This window comes from Crassostrea angulata, chromosome 8, assembly GCF_025612915.1.
Source record: "Crassostrea angulata isolate pt1a10 chromosome 8, ASM2561291v2, whole genome shotgun sequence".
Lineage (NCBI taxonomy): Eukaryota > Metazoa > Mollusca > Bivalvia > Ostreida > Ostreidae > Magallana > Magallana angulata.
Window position 1 is genome coordinate 36,028,240 of NC_069118.1, and position 16,562 is coordinate 36,044,801.

The 16,562-nt window shown below is 33.1% G+C and overlaps 1 long non-coding RNA gene across 1 annotated transcript; it reads right to left on the reverse strand.

Annotated features, from left to right (window-relative positions):
• Window positions 1–8,513: 8,513 nt before the first annotated feature.
• On the reverse strand, window positions 8,514–15,868 carry LOC128157898 (uncharacterized). The gene is made up of 2 exons (XR_008239876.1): window positions 14,030–15,868; window positions 8,514–10,469 (listed from the first exon to the last, which is right to left on the reverse strand). It is a non-coding gene; the product is annotated as an uncharacterized LOC128157898 (long non-coding RNA).
• Window positions 15,869–16,562: the final 694 nt, after the last annotated feature.

Here is a 16,562-nt window from a genome sequence, read left to right on the forward strand (position 1 = left end):
GCGCCAACTCGTTGTCTGCGTTTTACCATGGCTGGCGTTTGGTTTTTGTGAATACATCCCCAGGACATTTCCGTTAGAACCGGAAAATAATATCTGTCCTAATGCACAACCTGGACCAAAGGAAATGCCCCCCCCCCCCCTCCACAAGAGCACGACCAATCATACTTTTTCCTACTCTGCCACATAAACCTGGGGCTCGTTTAACGTAACCGACTTTTGACTAAAATCTATCTTAAGACCAAATATTTTTCATAAGATCTCACCATAGCTCATAAATTTGTCATAGCTTAGGATAATCTTAAATACTGTCAAAATACAATACTTTAGTCCACCACCGAAGGCCGAGTATAATTCGAGTGTGCATGACTTTTTTATTTTCATGCTGCCGTTAGTGCTGATTAAAAAAATCAAATAAAACAGATCGGTATTATCCATGAGTTTTTTTTTTATTTAAAACATAAATCGGGTAAAAAGCTACTACATACAGCATCGTTCTCTGGTATTGTATACTATGCAAGAAATCGAGAGAATATGAATCGCTTGAAGGAGACCGTGTGTCTATTTTTTTTTACTTAGAATTGAAATATTGATAGAGCACCAAAGGAAGCATATACTTCATATGTATTTTTTTCATTCAGAGTTAATTAATGAACAGCAATATAAACTGCGATATGCCAAATAAGGAGGAATGGGGCACTGAAAAAATTACTTTGATATGACCCTAGAACAAAATTTAAGCCAGATGATCAACATTAAAAAAAATTCCATCTGGTGACATTTTACTGTAGTTTTCATGCATGTGAAAGAACAAAACTGAATCTTTGGACAGAAAAACAAGAACTGCATGTAATAACTTATTTGGAGATAATGGTGATGCTTCTTCGACCGTGTTCGAGATTAAGACTTCAGTGCACACACTCCCACCCCCCCTCGTGCGCGCTTCAAGTCCTATTGATACCTTTTTCGTATCTTCTCAGGGCATTTCAAACAGATATTCTTTGTTGAAACTAAATTTCAACCGTTTCTCTAAAATTGGACACCACACACCATAGACATTTAATTTTCACATGGATGGTTCGGACCGCATGGACTTTCATTACCTGTTTTATGGTCATAAAGAGCATCTACTGTGTGTAAAGGCGCAAATATAGCGGTAAAGGAAGGAAAGATTTCTAGAACTGTAATATACTTCATGAAAATAGTTTTTATTCTTTCAGTTTATGTATAATTTAAGTATATAAAATATATCAATGTTTAATCACAAAATTTTATCATTATTATATTTTAGACAACTCAAATCTTGAGTACAAATTTTATTTAATCTTTGACTTAAAACTGTTAACTTGTAAAACCAGAGACATAAATAACTTATTAAGTTATTTATGTCTCTGATAATATATATTTTATTCTGTTCATAACTATTGAAGTTTAGCGTGTTCAACAGGTTAAATTTTAGCCACATTCTCAGATTACGATATCGCACCTTTAATGTGAGGTTGATTGACATCGAATATTTAGACACTTATTGTTTAACAATTGACCGCTGCAGTGAAAGCATCCTTCCAAATGTTACTCAATTATTTATCAATTGCTGATCTGCAGCCCGGGGGCAATATTCTGAGCTATGTGCGCTGACGCGACACGAGATTTTCGGTCGCACGTGGAGCGGATTGACTTAGCATAGACTGACCGAATAAACACACGGGTGGGAAAGTGACATACATTCAGGAGAAAAATGTACACATGTTAAGTAGTCGCCAAAAATAGGTCTTCGCCACATTTTGAAAAAAAATAAGCCCTTGCACTGTGATCATGAAACCGATAAAATCTAAACAAATCTTGTTTTAAAAACTCATGTGAACATTCTAAAAATAATCACTAAATCCCTCAATTCTGGACAATTCTTTTATCGTGTCAGCCTCTACCGCCAATCGCAACTTCTCGGGCCTTTCCGGCAAGCTCGGAAAAACACTTCGAATGTATTACCTAGGCGTCCATGACAACCCCCTTTTTTATAAAACTTGATATAATTACAACACATTTTATGATCTGTTGAGAGCTATACTTCATTAAAGGTATCAATATACATGTACACTAAAATATAACACAGAAACGACATACAAGACTTCTTGCCGATACTTATTTTAATGGGAAGCGACTCCATTTTGTATAAAATTCTAACATCCGATGATGTTAATACATTCGAGGTGTTTTTTCAAACTTGCCGGAAAGGCCAGAGAAGTTGCAATTGCCTCTACCGCATGTGTTAATTTGATATTTGATTTTTTTTATCCTGCCTTGAACGCTTGGGGACTGTTTCATTTTCTAAATTCGGCTAAATAATGCTTCCAATTTTGAGCGCTCTCTCTCTCTCATTTTATGTGCAACCTTATGAAGACATCAACTACTTTCTACGATATCTATAAAACCTCTCAGCAGTATTTAGCGGAAATATTCGTGGGTAAATAAAAAAATCTTAAATTGAAACACAAGTCAATCTTACATGTACTGGTCAAATCTCGAATAAACAAATAGTTGGAATCATACAAAATATCAATAAACATGCACGTGTGATAAAGTACATGTAGAAGAACACGAAGCTACCGCAGATCACTTGTCCACTCGCGCGGGATCTCCTTGGCTATGTTCTAGGGGTGATCATCATTTTAAGGTTTAATCTTTGTGGTTTTTCGTTGTTTATCTATAACATTATTAGTACATGTATAGTTTTTAGAACATTTTAGAATTACAAATTCACTATTGATTTATGTCTGATGATGTTTCTGATTTGGAATGATATCGCTTTTATCAATTTTTAGAGGGGCTTCTCAATTCACATTCTAATGTTTAATTAAATAGATTGAAGGTGAACAAACTTTAAGAACATAAAATTGAAACAGTTCTTGTATATATATCTTGTTATTAGATAACCGCTGACCTCTAGGTAGTGCAGCCGCGACCGATTTCCTCGGCCGCGGATGAGGGATCGGATAACTTGCGTAAAGGTAAAACACACATAGAGAGCTCAGAACCCAGGAAGATTTACAATGTTTGCAGTATAATGACTAAACTCTAATTAATATAAGTTTTTTCCCCCTTTAATCCCACAGTTGATCTATCTGTCTGATACTGCTTCAGTTCGAGAATGGCATTGCTTTTATGATTAAACAGAACGATTTCTTATTGACACTCTATCGTTTAATTCAAATTAAGAAGAGTTAGCTTTAATGTCATTGTGTATAATTCTTGTGTTTGCGGCTAAATAAAATTACATATGACAGAGGCGATTCTTGTGTATTAGATAACCGCTGACCGCTAGGTAGTCCAGCCGCGACCTAGGCGATCGATTTTCTCGGCCGCGGGCGAGATGGGTTATGTAATGACGCACACAACTAAGAATTTAGGTCGATTTGAAATGCTTGCAGTAAAATGACTCAAATCTATTTCATGGAAGTTTTTTTTTTAAATCTAGTTTATGTATCTCACTAGATAAGAAAAAGAATGTTTATATTTTCTCGTTTTTGTTTTTCTTAACGGTTGTCCACTGTAGGACCTTAACAGAGGTGACTCCAAAAAAAACATGTACACGTATTACTTTTTAGACACTTTTTCAAATGAATCAAAGCATCCCGTATGTACTGGTACACTTTCAGCTGTTAATTTATGTACGTTATGCGCACGAAGACGATTCGCTTACTTGCCAAATGAATACAGGTACATGTTAACAAGACAAGCTTTTTACACTCATATTACGCATTACCAGTACAAAATAATTTTGTAACGACATTGATAACACAATAATGAACAACTTTTCTATCGACAGCTATAGCGAAATATTAACCATTTTTTAGTTATAAAGCGAAGACTTTTAAGGGCTCTAGACCCCTAATTTAAGGGACCAGCCCTTTTTCAATGGTGTCAAGTGAAAGCCCTTGATATTTTGCACATATTTTGTTCTATATGTGTTAATAGAAAATTTTAAACTAAAGAGCTACATAACAAAAACACAACCAAAAATCAGCATTTTTTGAAACAAATTCAAATTAATTTTTGAAACTTTAAAGGAGAAAAATTGTAAAAACAAAACTCGGGAGGACAACGTTCAAACTCTCTATTTTAAAGATTTGTGACTTTGTAACACATGCTGTGAGCAGTTTCAGAGCCTTTGCGTGCACAAGAATGCCTATATTTTGGGGAAAAAGGGGAATAACTCGGTACCGGAAATGTCGATTTCAACGATTTTCCTTAAATATGGAGAAATAGTAACTACCAATAAGCTCTGAAAATTTGAACTTTATAAGACAACAAACAAGCAAGATTTTTGAGTTTTAAAAAATGTCTAGAAGAAAAAAAAGAATAACTAGAGCAAAGCTCGTTGCAAAGCAACGAGTGGGTCTTTCGTTAATGTCGGAAGTAAAGCTGGAAGTTCCTGTAAGAAGCAGAGCTCTTAAACCAATAACAAGAGTACCTTAAATAAAAAGTTGAAAAAATCGAATTATTCCTGGTACGACTTAACAAAAACCGAATAATTTTACGTACGACTTAACAAAAACCTTTCCGATTTCAAGAACGACTTAACAAAAAAAATCCGAATGTGTTACAGTACGACTTAACAATTAATTTTTAGGTACAAGTTAATTTAACCAAGAACTTGATACTAATTTCTTAACCAAAAACGCGGAATCAAAATTTCCGGAAAAATCATTTTTTGAACTCGAATATCTCTGTAATGCATCGTCCGATTTTAAAACAGCTTTCAGTGTTAGATTCAGCTTAATAAGCTCTATTAAACACATATTCATTTTTGATTTGATCAGAAAATTCATTTTTTCGAAAAATTTGATACCCTTCCGGTTTCGACCGGAAGTGACAGATTTTCATTTCCAGCCTTATTACAGAGGTAAATCGATTAAATCATAACCATTGAAAATTTCAAGCCTCTATCTAGAAGCGTTTTTGAGAAACGCCGCGGACAAAATGACTTTTTGAAAATTTTAAAAATGACGTAAGGTAAAAACGGAAGTGACGTTTTCAAAGAAACTTCACAAACCTCGAGGTATTATAGTTGCACACAACCTCTGAAAATTTCATTAAAATCGATTGTAAACTTTTTGAGTTATAAAGCCGAAAAGGAGTCAGAAAAAAAATTAAAAAGAATAATAATAACTAGAGCAAAGCTCGTTGCAAAGCAACGAGTGGGTCTTCCGTTAATGTCGGAAATAAAGCTGGAAGTTCCTGTAAGAAGCAGAGCTCTTAAACCAATAACAAGAGTAACTAAAATAAAAAGATGAAAAAATCGAATTATTCCTGGTACGACTTAACAAAATACGAATGATTTTAAGTACGACTTAACAAAAACCTTTCCGATTTCAAGAACGACTTAACAAAAAAAATCCGAATGTGTTCAAGTACGACTTAACAATTATTTTTGGTACGAGTTAATTTTACTTTGAACATTATGCTATTTTTTAAACCAAGGACGCGGAATCAAAATTTCCGGAAAAATCAATTTTTAAACCCCGATATCTCTATAATGCATCGTCCGATTTTAAAACGGCTTTCAGTGTTAGATTCAGCATAATAAGTTCTATAAAACACTTATTCATTTTTGATTTGATCAGAAAATTCATTTTTTCGAAAAATTTGTTTCACTTCCGCTTTCGACCGGAAGTGACAGATTTTCATTTCGAGCCTTATTACAGAGGTAAATCGACCAAATCATAAGCATTGAAAATTTCAAGCCTCTATCTTAAAGCGTTTTTGAGAAACGCCGCGGACAAAATGACTTTTTGAAAATTTTAAAAATGACGTAACGTCAAAACGGAAGTGATGTTGGTAAGAAAACTTTAAGATCTTTGAGGGATAATAGTTTCACATTATCTCTGAAAGTTTCATTAAAATCAGTTGGAAACTTTTTGAGTTATTAAGCCGAGAAGGAGTCAGAAAAAAAAAGAAAAAGTATAATAACTAGAGCAAAGCTCGTTGCAAAGCAACAAGTGGGTCTTCCGTTAATGTCAAGAGTAAAGCTTGATGTTCCTGCAAGAAGCAGAGTGTTTAAATCAATAACGAGGAACTTAAAGTAAAAGATAAAAATAAATACGAATGATACTATGTACGAATTAACAAAATCCTTAACGATTCTAAGAACGACTTAACAAAAAAATAATTCCGAAGGTGTCAAAGTTCTTAACAAACTTCGAATTATTTTTGGTACGAGTTTGAACTTCACGCTATTTTTGAAACCAAAAACGCAGAATCAAAATTTCTGAAAAATCAATTTTTAAACCCCGATATCTGTTATGCATCGTCCGATTTAAAAACGGATTTAAGTTTTGTACTCATCATGAAAATTACCGTAGGTTACATATGTTTAATTTTTAATATTGAAAAACAATGAAAAACTAAAACAAGAGGCAAATTGGCCACATCGCTCACCTGAGGAACAATAGGTATGATAAAATCAGCTTAATGGAGTCACAATGCAAACAACCTGGACAATGTACATTAATACATGTAGATCCTGTATAAATAAAACCCATTTCCCCCCCTAAATATTCTTGTTTATAATCATTAGTTCCTTTTCTAAAAGGATGATTTTATATTGATTTTATAGTTATATCGCATGTTGAGTATTGCAGTTCTCAAAAAAAGATCCTTAACAATAGTTTTTACATGGGATATAAACCTACATCAAACTCTGAACCTTCTTGTGAGGCAAAAGAACTGTCCTGGGGCCAAAGTCTTAACAATTATAAATAATCATCTGGCTGATTAGTTTCTGAGAAGAAGATTTTTAAATATTTACTCTATATATTCCAATGTTAAACTTTGACCCCCCCCCCCCCACCCATTGTGGCCCAAACCTATCACCGGGGTCATGATTTTCATAACTTTGTATCTACAGTACCTGAGGATGCTTCCACATAAGTTTCAGCTTTCCTGGCTTATTAGTTTCTGAGAAAAAGATTTTTAAAGATTTTCTCTATATATTCCTATGTAAAAATCAATTCTCCCATTGTGACCCAAATACCACCTAGGACTATGATTTTAACAAACTTGAATCTACACTACCTGAGGATGCTTCCACTTTAATTTGTGCTTTTCTGGCCTAATAGTTTTTGAGAAGATTTTCTCTATATATTCCTATGTAAAACTTGATCCCCCTCTTATGGCCCCTCCCTACCCCCGGGAACATGATTTGAACAAACTTGAATCCACACTACCTGAGGATGCCTCCACACAAGTTAAAGCTTTTCAGGCCGAATAGTTTTTGAGAAGAAGATTTTTGAAAAATACCATCAAATTTTCAATAATTCTCAATTATCTCCCCTTTAAAGAGGGCGTGGCCCTTCATTTGAACAAACTTGAATCCCCTTCACCTAGTGGTGGTGCTTAGTGCCAAATTTGGTTGAAATCTGCCCAGTGGTTCTTGAAAAGAAGATGAAAATATGAAAAGTTTACAACAACGACAAATTGTGATCAGAAAAGCTCACTTGAGCCTTTGGCTCAGGTGAGCTAAAAAACAAGAGGCCCATGGGGCCACATCGCTCACCTGAGCAACAATTGGCGTTCAAAAGATATTGTGCCATATGGTCCCTCGGTAGAATAACAAAAAATAAATATTGTCAAGTATTCGAATTTTACACTTATTTTTGCATACACGTAATATTTGACATTGTACCTTTATGAAATACTATTTTTTACCAGAATAAGAAAATCCTACGCAAGATATAAAACTAAACATTTGGTAGGGGTACACTGTTAAGTTGTTAAAACTTCCAATTCCCTATATTTTCGTTCTGCCCCTCCCCCCCCCCCCACCCCCCCCCCTTTGTAAAGCGAACAAAATATATGAGAGCATATAGGTACATTTGTTTCATCAACTACTAACTTGTTATTGTATTTAAAAAAAAATATATAATAGTTATTGTATTTTATTTTAAAAATCCTACATGTACAGATGTGAAGAAGAAAATTGTACCTCAATGTGCTCAATTCCTCAAATTAAAACATTCAAAAATTTAATTTGTCTTCTCCATTATAATTAAATGACTGTTATTTACCTCGCGTACAAACCAGGATAATTTTCCGCTGTGATATTTTCTTCGGAATAGCGATAATTATTTTATCCCCATAACAGAAATGTGTCAGAACTATGGAAACTGTTTTAAAGAAGTCGTTTTTATTTACTCGTGTCTGAAAAACTATCAAAATTGATGTAGATTTCACATTATTTATTGTATAATGAGGGGACCCCAGAGAGTAGGTATATACAGAATATCATTCTTTTATTTTGTTTGTACAAGTATTTAACATACTCTAATTCATATAGAATTTCTAATGTTCAACCAAAATTTCAGCGTCAATCGTAGAATTATAAGCAAGATACAGAGCTCACAGTTTCCCTAGGTTTCAGTCATATTTTGTTGATATGACTTTATTACATTCAGCTTAAGATTTTTAACTTGGTATTTCCTATTCAGCATTTAAAATGGAAAAAAAGAATGGCCTAAGATTTTCAATTCTTTTATTCACTCAAGACCAGTTCATTGGTATTTAAGGTTCAAAATCAGTTTATACAAATGTACACAAACACAGTCAAGGATCACATGTACAGTAGGAGTAATAATGACGAAAAAAGGTTAAGTTTACAATACAATAAGTTGTTAAAATTGGTTTCTGGCAGAACAGACTTCTTAATAAATATTGATATATTAATAAATATTGACAAATTTTTTACCTTTTCAATCTTTAGTTTTTAAGATCTGTGTACAAACATAGAATTGTAAGCAAATCTCTGTATCTTGCTTATAATTCGAAGCTTAACACTCAAATATGGTTAGTAAATAGAAATTGTAAACAATTAAACACAAGAAACATGCATGCACTATAACAAATAAAGAACACAATTTATTTTTTCGAAATGAATCATATATATACATGTATATATACCTACATATTTCCTTCAGCGATATCAAACTCTATTTAAACTGAATAAACTCGAGAAAATGCCGAGCATCGATCTCAACAAAACCTATTGCATTAATCTACCATTACGCAAAAGATAAAGCCGAATTACCGATAGAATGAATTGTATTTCAGTACTTTTTTGATACATCAGATTTTGCTTAATTTGCGCAGGTAAACAGTTAACTGTTTGATTTACCGAAGTCTCTGTTTGAATTGATACGTAAAAATCACGAAATACAAGAGTTCCCAGGTTAAATTACAAAGCATAAATAATGAAAACGAAACGAAAATCAGAACAAGCTAACACCAACGTCATGTGTGAAATCTGTCAACGCATTGAAATATTTAGCCTCAATTTACTTCACAAAATCGGCACCAATATATTTTGCATGTTTCAAAAATTTCCCTTCATACACGAACTGTTGCATAACAAGCAAATTCATCATAGTCAGATCGACCCTTTTTCGTATAATGTCATGGCTGCTTTAAACAAAGAACCTCGTTTTAGAAGTATGGAATACGAGTCTTGGTAAAATGGGTATGCAAACACGGGCCGTGGCAAAATAAAAGCCGGGGCAGATCGGCAATCGTCAATTCCAAATACGCATTATTTTGCGGCAATATTTACAGCGAATACAAATATAACTGGTCCATCAAATATCCTGAAATTTTAATGAGATTGGCAGATTAATAACTGCCAATCTTTTGTTTTGACCAGGCCAAGTCTTGCCTACCCATTTTACCGGATGCCGAACCGAACCGAAGCTGAACACGCCTTTCCTTTATCATTATTTTCGTAATAACTCAGATTTGAAACTGAATTAGACCTTAATTTTTGCAATTTATATTTTCCTTCCCATAAGGATAATTTATGCTAAACTACGTTGAATTTGCCTCGGTAGTTCTTGAGAAGAAGATTTTTAAAAATGCACCCCCCTTTTTCTACAGTTTCAAGGTTTTCTCCGCTTTGAATACAGATCGGACTTTTATTTCTGCAATTTATATTCGCCATCCCATAAGGATGCTTTGTGCCAAATTTGGTTGAAATTGGATAAGCGGTTTTAGAGAAGAAGTTCAAAATGTAAAAAGTTTACAGACGGACGGACGGACGGACGGACAGACAGACGGACAGACGGACGACGGACAAAATGTGATCAGAATAGCTCACTTGAGCTTTCAGCTCAGGTGAGCTAAAAAAATTAAAGAAACATAATGTGCATACTTTTATTGAAAAACAAATTTTCACAGCTAACAATTGTAAATTACTTTAAACAGCCATAATTTTGTTTGTTATAATTTCTTATCAAACACAAACCACAACAAGGCATGATGCTTTCTTAAAGTTCCATTACAGTAACTGTTCATGAATTATCCGATTTAATTTTTACTGGTAAATAGTCTGTAGAACACATTAAGGAATATGCATGTGGGTAGAGATGACAGGTTAACCTCAAGAGCTGAAAAGAATCAACAGGTAAAAACCATGTGGCCACCAATAGCTGAAATTAAAAAAATCAATAAGCTGTGTTAATACATGTACCGGTACTAATAATAGCTGTGTTTACATTAACATATGCATAGTATTTCTGAAAAAAAATACACTGACCATGAAATGTAATTAGTATGACATATCTCGATACGTGACATTAGATGGCACAGGACAGTTTTTGTGATACGTTTCATTGTAGCCTGGGGACGTGTGTCTTTGGAACCCTGTAACTAGAATTTCCTCAGTTCCCATTCAGCACAAATACCTTTAATTCACTTTTTATAAGGCCAAACACCAATTTCTGAAGAAAATTACTAGTCAAAACCTGTAAAATTTTCGACATACTGGTTTTTATGAGATTTTGACCCTTCCATATTTTGCTAATTTTTCATGATTTTTCAGCTTTTTAGACCTCCCCCAGCCAATTCCCTGCAAAGGGTTGACCTTCCGTACCATGTGCATGTTGCACCATCACATGTCAGAAACTTACCGGTGTATAGTTTATAATGCCCCATCCACCTACTTTTCGTGTTATTTACCCTCCCGTCTGTAACTTGCATGTTCACTGTCTAAAGTCAACACAACAGTCATATTAGCCGCAGGTTTCACATTTTATTTCTGAATCTCATGTACCTAACATATGGGGCCTACATATTGAATATCAATTTCAACAAGAGACATCCCTCTAAGTAATGATAATCATTAAAAACCATTTCATGAATTTTAGCTACACTCATAAGCCTTTAAGTACAGCAACTCTCAATTTTACAAAAATATTGACGGGTACTTTATCCGAAACTGTCCCTTGCTACCTTAAACTTACACTAACATTCTCTGAAAAGTCATCTTGTCTTAAACTTACAAAGCTTATGCTATTCTGAGAAAAAGTATACCTCATTTTGCCAATTCCATTAAGGATTAAGAAAAATATGGCAATTTAAGTGAACCCAGCATTTCCACTTTCCTCTATTTAACACAGATTTATAGGGCTCTCCATAAATAAAGCATCTTTACATCATCTAATAGAGGTCAACTATTTTTAACCTCCCTAAATAAGAAACCTTATTCAAAACTACATACATATACATGATATTATCATGACAAAAGCATCACATCACTTAGAAATACCCTTACATGTATACCCTCCCCCTATTTTTTGATTTTCCTAAGAAGCATTAGTTTGAACACTTTAACCTTAATATTATGAAACTTGTGGCAATTCCCTTAAGTCATTTCTCACACATATTTAAAAACAACCATCACTGATATTGAAAATTGATATTTTCTTGGTAAATGGATGTAATGTAACATTTTTTTTCACAAAAAGACATGCCGCCATACATGTGATTTCTTGTTTTCATGAAACAGTAAGCTTATAATCATATTTAGTGAATATTTTATTTATTCTTGTTTCTAGTCTTCTTTTAACCTTGCTAAAATAGTAAGACCTACCAGTGTGATGTCTGCTCTTAATTAAAATGAAATTCAAACACAACCGGGTACCTGGGGACGGATAAATGTTCAAATTTTACATGTTTTCCTACATTTTTGATGCATATATACAATAAAAGGGTAAACATTTGTTGCTTCTTGATCATTTCGAGAGTAATTATCATAGCAGATGTTATTTCAAGGTCAAATGTACATTTACATATCCAACATGTAATGGTAATGGAGACAATTGGAAAGAGGGGGGCCATGGCTTTTTGAATTCTGTAAATATATCTAAAATATCACTTTTGGATAGGAAGGAGGAAAAACTTGAGCTTTTTGACATATTGTATACTTTGATAACTGCATTTGTCTACATGTGAATTTTATTTGAAAGAAAAATATGCTGTTTTAAAAAAATTAAGTTATATAAGTCAGGTTGCTTAATGTTATTTCATGAAATCAGACAGCAAAATTGCTGCAAATTTATAATTTAAATAATTCAATTGATCAAAACTCTTTTACTGTGCAGTATTAATTCTTATCTCGGTAATTAACTTAAGCCTTTTAATTGTCATAAGGATAGGAAATACATACTTTCTAAGCCAATTTACTCTAGTGGTGGTCATTCTACACATTTAAAAGGCATTTACTTCCCTTGTATATTATAGCTAATAAATCATGTAATGACATATACATGTACAATGTATAACCAACAAAATCATCCATTTTCCCAAAATAGACTACTTTTGGTAAAAATCCACTCAAAATTACAGTTAAATGAGAAATCTGAAAATACCATGTAGTCTTGAAACTTACACTAACATTCTCTGAAAAGTCATCTTGTCTTAAACTTACAAAGCTTATGCTATTCTGAGAAAAAGTATACCTCATTTTGCCAAATCCATTAAGGATTAAGAAAAATATGGCAATTTAAGTGAACCCAGCATTTCCACTTTCTTCTTTTTAACACAGATTTATAGGGCTCTCCATAAATAAAGCATCTTTACCTAATCTTTCAGAGGTCAACTGTTGTTCAACCTCCCTAAATAAGAAACCTTATTCAAAACTACATACATATACATGATATTATCATGACAAAAGCATCACATCACTTAGAAATACCCTTACATGTATACCATCCCCCTATTTTTTGATTTTCCTAAGAAGCATAAGTTTGAACACTTTAACCAAATATTATGAAATTTAAATGCTTCTATTCTGATCAATTGAATTTTTAAGCAGCGTGAAATTAAAACCATCGCAATTGATACTTTAGTAAAAATCATGAAAATTTAACACGGTGGAATTAAAACGACTTACAGTATTTCATCCAAACAGCCTCAAAGTATAATTTTCTGCTATACCATTTTTTTTAAATGAATTCTACTGGGTTTTTTTTTGCAAATAAATTTAGCGTTTTTATTTTTACTAAATTTTAGTTGCACAATGAAAAAATGAGGGATTGCACGATAATACATGCTCATTTTGAAATTTAAAGCATTGTTGATTTCTTTTCCTAGATAGAGATATGCACAAAATGATGTTGCTCTGTGATGCTTTGCCAAGATTAAAAGCATGAGAGAGAGAGAGAGAGAGAGAGAGAGAGAGAGAGATCTGAGGCACATGTAGTAAAAATTATTACATACATTTGTCTTACTGTAAAAACTGTTTACCATGTAGATGTGTTCTGCATGTAAAGTTTACCTAAAATGAATCAATAAAATTCAATATATATAAAAGATAAACTAATCTCAAAGAATTTACAATGTTCTGTGAAATAATCAAATCTTGAGAAGAATGTTTTATAGATATCAGGGAACATTAACCTAAAATCTGAACTTAAAGTTCTTTTCATCTTGCACTCTGATTTACATGCTCTTTCACAGGCGATAATCATATATAACGACGAGCCAGACAAAAGTTCTAATTTTAATTAGACTGAATATTTACCATGTCAAATATATTTATTTAAACAGATAATATCCCGAGATTTCTCTGACTCAAATGCCCGCTTTTATATTGTTACGCACGTCAAAAGCGAAGGTTAGAGTCAGAGGAATGTCGGATTAGATTGAAAAGTGCACAAACACTTTGAAAAGAAAAAGTCAATACGACATATCCTGTATTGAAACATACCTTTATAATCTGTCATACGTTAGTTGAGCTGAAATTTCCACTATCGCCGTCTTGCAGGCCATTCTTCTGACACACCGCTATCAGCTGTTGTTCGCAGTCAAAACATGGCGAGTTGACATGGTGAATCGTACGATAATTATTTCGATTAAAACTAATCAGACTAATAAAAACTAACATCGTAATTATCGACCGAATTAACGAAATTGTTTCAATAAACACTCTGATTAACTATATAAAAAAGGAGTTCGGTTTTATGACCTGTACGAAATCTTTTCAGCAGGAGTTACTTTTAGTGTGAATTTTGCACTATTTTTTAAACCAATAACTTCCGGAAAAATCAATATTTAAACCCCGATAACTCCGCAATGCAGTATCCGATTTTAAAACGAATTGAAGTTTTGTATTTATCTTTACAAACTATACAATATGCATATAATTTTATGTTTTTTTATAAAGTTTTATGATCAGTACGAATTGTTACAGTAAAAGTTACTTTCAGTGTGAATTTTGCACTATTTTTGAAACCAAGAACGCGGCATCAAAATTTCCGAGAAAATCAGTTTTTAAACCCCGATATCTCTGTTATGCATCCTCCGAATTTTAAACGGTTTTCAGCATTAGACTCAGCTTAAAAAGCTCTACAAAATACGTATACGTTTTTTGTTTGATCAAAAAATTCATTTTTTCAAAAAATTTGATTCGCTTCCAGTTTCGACCGCAAGTGACAGATTTTTATTATATAGCTTCATTACAGAGGTAAATTGACCAAATCATAACAATTGAAAATTTCAAGCCTATATCTTAAAGCGTTTTTGAGAAAAGTCCCGGACAAAATGACTTTTTTTAAATTTTAAAAATGACGTCACGCAAAAACGGAAGTGATGTTGTCTTTAAAACTTTAACATCTTCGAGGGACGATAACTTGCTAAAATCTCTGGAAGTTTTATTGAAATCGGTTGAAAACTTTTTGAGTTATGAAGCAAAAAAGGAGTCAGAAAAAAAAGAAAAAGTATAATAACTAGAGCAAAGCTCGTTGCAAAGCAACGAGTGGGTCTTCCGTTAATGTTGGAAGTAAAGCTGGAAGTTCCTGTAAGAAGCAAAGCTCTTAAACCAATAACAAAAGTAACTAAAATAAAAAGATGAAAAAATCGAATATTCCTGGTACGACTTAACAAAATACGAATGGTTTTAAGTACGACTTAACAAAAACCTTTCCGATTTTAAGAACGACTTAACCAAAAAAAATCCGAATGTGTTACAGTACGACTTAACAATTATTTATAGTACGAGTTAATTTTACTTTTAACATTACGCTATTTTTTAAACCAAGGACGCGGAATCAAAATTTCCGGAAAAATCAATTTTTAAACCCCAATATCTCTGTAATGCATCGTCCGATTTTAAAACGGCTTTCAGTGTTAGATTCAGCTAAGTAAGCTCTACAAAACACATATTCATTTTTGATTTGATCTGAAAATTCCTTTTTTTGAAAAATTTGTTTCACTTCCGGTTTCGACCGGAAGTGACCGATTTTCATTTCGAGTCTTATTACAGAGGTTAATCGATCAAATCATAACCATTCAAAATTTCAAGCCTCTATCTTAAAGCGTTTTTGAGAAAAGTCCGGGACAAAATGACTTTTTGAAATTTTTAAAAATGACGTCACGTCAAAACGGAAGTGACGTTCTCTTTAAAACTTTTCCATTTTTGAGGGACGCTAACTTGCAAAAATCTCTGAAAATTTCATTAAAATCAGTTTAAAACCTTTTGAGTTATGAGGCAAAAAAGGAGTCAGAAGAAAAGAAAAAGAAAAATAACTAGAGCAAAGCTCGTTGCAAAGCAACGAGTGGGTCTTCCGTTAATGTCGGAAGTAAAGCTGGAAGCTCCTGTAAGAAGCAGAGCTCTTAAACCAATAACAAGAGTAACTAAAATAAAAAGATAAAAAAATCGAATTATTCCTGGTACGACTTAACAAAATACGAATGATTTTAGGTACTACTTAACAAAAACCTTTCCGATTCGATTTCAAGAACGACTTAACAAAAAAAATCCGAATGTGTTACTGTACGACTTAACAATTATTTTTGGTACGAGTTAATTTTACTTTGAACATTACGCTATTTTTTAAACCAAGGACGCGGAATCAAAATTTCCGGAAAAATCAATTTTTAAACCCCGATATCTCTGTAATGCATCGTCCAATTTTAAAACGGCTTTCAGTGTTAGATTCAGATTAATAAGCTCTACAAAACGTATATACATTTTTGATTAAATCAGAAAATTCATTTTTTCGAAAAATTTGTTTTACTTCCGGTTTCGACCGGAAGTGATAGATTTTCATTTCCAGCCTTATTACAAAGGTAAATCGATCAAATCATAACCATTGAAAATTTCAAGCCTCTATCTTAAAGCGTTTTTGAGAAAAGTCCGGGACAAAATGACTTTTTGAAATTTTTAAAAATGACGTCACGTCAAAACGGAGGTGACGTTCTCTTTAAAACTTTTACATTTTTGAGGGACGCCAACTTGCAAA